The sequence below is a fragment of the Parus major genome, chromosome 2, assembly GCF_001522545.3.
Source record: "Parus major isolate Abel chromosome 2, Parus_major1.1, whole genome shotgun sequence".
In the NCBI taxonomy this organism is placed as follows: domain Eukaryota; kingdom Metazoa; phylum Chordata; class Aves; order Passeriformes; family Paridae; genus Parus; species Parus major.
Genome location: NC_031769.1, coordinates 15,015,494 through 15,020,363, shown reverse-complemented (window position 1 = coordinate 15,020,363; position 4,870 = coordinate 15,015,494).

Below are 4,870 nucleotides of genomic sequence, written 5' to 3'. Positions count from 1 at the left end.
TAGTCCCCCTGGTGAATAAAGGCTCCTGAAGGAGCATCTGCAGGGATGGTGGGATACAGACACAGGCTCAGCTCCGGGTCAGCACTGCCATGAGCTCACCTGCACCAGGCCCACATGCAGCAGCTCCTTTTCACTTGCAATTTGAACAGGCAAGAGAGGAGTTGACAAAGGGAAAAGACCTATGGAAAACTCAAATGGGTTTTGTAGACTTCCTCTTTGGACAAACTGTGTTTGCTTTTCTCCTTTTTTTCTTTTTTTCTTTTTTTTTTTTTTTGAAGGGGGGTGGTATTCTTGTTTCAGGTGGAATAGAATTATTTTTCTTCTTAAAAGCTGGTACTATTGGGTTCTTCTTAGTGCCACATTTTGGATTTAAAATGAAACTTGTGTTGATAACACACTGATGTTTTGGTTGTTGCTAAGTAGTGCTTACACAAAGTCAAGGACTTTCCAGTGTCTCATGCTCTGCCAGTGAGGAGGAGCACAAAAAGCTGGGAGGGAGCACAGCCAGGAGAGCTGACCCAAACCCCATCCAAATAGGATATTCCACACCACAGAAAATCATGCTTAGTATATAAACAGGGCCAAGGTGGTCAGAAGGTGTCAATTGCTGCTCAGGGATGGGCTGGGCATTGGTCAGTGTGTAGTGAGCAATTGAATTGTGTGTCATTCGTTTTTCTTCATTTTTTAATTTATTTTTTTAAAATTACGATTTTTATTATTATCACACTTTACTTTGTTTCAATTATTAATCTGTTCTTGTCTCAACCCACAAGTTTTGTTCACTTTTCCTTTTTTTTTTTTTCTGAGTCCCTTGTGTTCTTTCTCTCCAGGGATGGGGAGGGGTTGAGCAAGCAGCTGCACAATACTTGGGTGCCAGCTATGGTTAAACACTTAGGCAAGGGGGAGAAAAGTTGGCCTTGGCTTACTGTGAGAGAGAAGAAGGCAACCCTTTGCACTGCCAGCAGCCTTGATAATCCCCCAGGCTGAGCACTGACTGTGGCACTTCAGCCCTGGAGGTTTGATGGACACCTTCCTGCCATCCTGCCAGTGCAAGAAGAATATTCACTCAATAATCCATTTGTTCAATATATCCATTAATATGTAACTACTGTCTATTCACAGCAGTTGCTTTAGTTTTAACTGAATAAAGGGACAAGGGTTTGAAGATTGCATGTAGAAACCAGATGTTGCATAGAACATGAGCCAAGAAAGAAAACACATTCTTGGTCTTGTACATTTGTGGAGTGTAGATAGTTGTTACATTCTTTTAATTTTAATTTAGTTCAAAATTCAAAGATTCAAAGAGGATCCTAGTGTTGCCTTTTGTCACTTTATTATCTGAATTTTTTAGGGATTTTAATCACACACCTCGTGGAGTCCCTCCCTGCCTTCTCTCATTTCCATCTCCCACTCTCCTTTGGCTGCATGCCACATTAGCACGTGACTTGCTATGAGCACCAGGAAGGATTTAAATTCTCCAAACATCACTAATTATTGGCTTTTTCATATTGACAAAGCTATGCTTAATGCCACAGCCTGCAAGTGGGGCATGGTCTCTGCATGGACAGCACGGTAGCATCCCTCCTCTGACAATGGCTCCTGCAGGAACAGGGTTCACACTCCAGACCAGATTTGTGGGTGAGTGTGAGGCTGCCATAGCAAGTAGCTTTGATGAGGATCAGATCTGTATCATTTTCTCTTGCACACCTCACTCTGGGAGCATCCTCCCTCTCACAGCCTCTCTCCGGACCAGCCCACCTGCCCCTGGACACACTCAGGTTGCCCCTGTGGCCATGCTAGCTCCCTGCTCGGGTGCCACGTGCTGCTGCCTTGCCAGGAGGTGTGGGTGCAGGTGAGCAAAGCTGTCACAGCAGCTCACCTCCTTCCTGGTGAGTCACCACGCCCCAGTATCTGTCAGTACGGCTGTGTCTGTGACCAGCCTGAAGCAGCGCGTGTGCATCCATGGGACTGTAATGAGCCACTCCCAAAGTCTGGCTGGATGGGTTTTTTTGGGTGTTGCTGAGTTTGGTTGGCACACAATTTATAAAGACTTGCCCGAATTGTTAGCTTTGGATGGTAACAGTTTTAGAAATGGATCTTTCTGGCCCTTTCCTGTAAGAAAAGAAAAGGCTGCTTGGGCTCCAAACAGTGATTTGGTGCTTTTGTGTTGGGAATTTGTGAAGTCCCTGGCATGGGATGCAAAGCAAAGCATAGGAAGCAAAGAAAGCCTTCATGGTATCTGAGCCTTGGAAGCAGCGAGCACAGCCCCAAGGGAAGCTGTTCCCAGCCATGCAAATGTTCCCAGATATGGCCATGCACAGCACGAGGCATCTCCCTACATCCCAGTCCTTCCCAGACAACCAACCTGGCCTTCCCAGCTGTGGCAGGGTCACACCTCCAGTGACTCTTCCCCAGCTGCTTCTTCGCTCTGCCAATTAGCCAATGTTTTCCCCAAGGTCTCAACAAAGGGACTAATGCTTGGCCAGAGGCCTTCTCCCCCATTCCCATCAGCTCTGCACACAGGGAGAGCTGGCAGACTACTCTGTACTTCTACTGCAGCTCCTCTCAGACTTCCAAAGATCAGGAGGCCTTGCTGAGGAGCGTCATGGTGATCTCAGTCCCAGGGTCACAGGCTGAGATAAGAAACCTGCTAAGCCCAGGAGAATTCAAGGAACATTTGGCTCCCGAATTTCATCAGTGTTGTGATTTACCCTCAGCAGGTAACCAAACCCTGCACAGCCACTCACTCACTCCCTTCTGGTGGGATGAGGGAGAGGATTGGAATGGTACAAGTGAGAAAACTCATGGATTGAGATAAACACAATCTAAGAGAAAAACAAATGCTGTGCACACAAGCAAAGCAAAACAAGGAATTAATTTATCACTTTCCAAAGGTGTTCAGCTATCTCCAGGACAGCAGAGCTCCATTATGTATGTAACAGTGACTTGGGAAGACAAATGCCATCACTCAGATTCTTTCCCCTTCTTCCCCCAGCTTTATACATTGAGCTTGACATTGTATGGCCTGGACTATCCCTTGGGCAGGAGGGGTCAGCTGTCCCAGCTCCTGGAGCACCCTCAGCCTCCTCCCCAGTGAGAGGCTGTGAGAAGCAGAAAAGGCCTTGACACTGCAAGCCCCACTCAGCAATAACAGAAACATTCCTTGTTATCAACACTGTTCTCAGCACAAAGCTGAAACAACAGCCCTGGACTGGTTACTGTGAGGAAATTATCTCTACCCCAAAACCAGCCAAATCAGTTATTGTGAGCAGTGGGTTTCCCTGTGCACTTGTTTTCCTTTGCAGTTTAGCACGAGTCTCAGTATTCCCTCAAGAGAAAATGAAACTACACACCAGAAATCAACACAGAGGCAAACCATTTGCAAAATCCCATGGTTCAGCACTGACCAGCCAAATCCTGGGGTTTGTGCTACTAGCACAGGGTTTTCCCACCATCCATTTTCATTCCCTCCCCCTCACCTCCAGCCTCAGTTGCTTTGAGTACACAGCTGCTCAGGCAACCAGATTAGAGGAGTAATCTTCCCCCTCCCAGGATATTTCTAACCCAGTTCCTTTCCATGACCTCATTCCACAGGTGCTGGCATAAACAAGTGAACCTACACCATACAGGGATCACTACTGTGGGATATGCTTGAGGGATGTGGGATGTTTGGGATGTGTTGTTCTAGAGAGAAATTCCTGCTATGCTGCAGCCTAAGGCTCGTCTGAGTTCTCAGCTATTAGAAAGCTGACAGAGCTAGAAGAAATGCTTGGTGTTCAGCACACCTGAACAGCTGCTTGTTGATTGTGTACCAATCCTCTGAAGTGATATTTATCCTGAAGCACTCATACTGTTGAGACATGTGGATGTGTCTATGAAGAGCTACTGGTTCACTCAGCCAAACCTTTTTACCTATACATAGGCAATACATACACTGCAATTATTTTGGATAACCTGGTCACTTACTACTTTCCTAGTAAGTAGATATATAAAAGCCATAACTAAACCCAAATATGAAATAGTGAACCTATATTGAATAGTGTCTCCATATGCAGATTTCCATGCTAAAACATTTAACTGGGTGGGGGAAAAGAGAATGGCATTACAGAGAAAAATAGAAGGAAAGTCAGTGTAACATTTTTAAAGCAAAGACTAGCAGTCTGCAAGTTTGACATGGATCTCATTGTTGACGTATACAGGCACTCAATAAGCATTCACATAACCTCTAGCCATTGTCTGGTGAGAATAAACACCTTAATTTTATAAAAGGGAAACAAGGTGAGAGATTATAAACCCACCTCCAGTTACCTGAAAAGTTGCTTCCTACCAATTCTATGAATCTCCTTAAAGATCAAAAGCTGTCAGCAAAAGATCATAAAATTGGACACAGGTCTCTGAAACCAAAGGTGACCATCCAGACCATTAGGTCATGTTTTCTTTAAGTCAGCCACACTGAAAATCTGATCCCCGAATATCCTGATCACTAAAGTCAGTATAAATACTAAGAGGGGTCCCTCACACAGCTCTCCTCCAAGCAACTAGTTACCTAGAGATTTTGCACAAAGCACTAGAGCAAGTGGGTTATTCACAACAGCATTTTTTGCAGCAATTAACATCAGGACTGAAGTGTTCTGTGTTGTACACAACTGCTGTGCAACATCCAGGCAGTCCAAAAGGAATGCTGGGGTGTGAGATTTTTCCAGAAATACTTAGCATCTATTACCAGATTCCAATCAACAATCACCTTCACCCTACTTCCCAATAAGCAGAATGATGCCTGTAGGGTACCTGGACCATGGTAGGGGGTGTTGGCCCAAATGCAGCTGCAGCCCCACACTGTTTTTGAAGATGAAGGAAGAATGACCACATC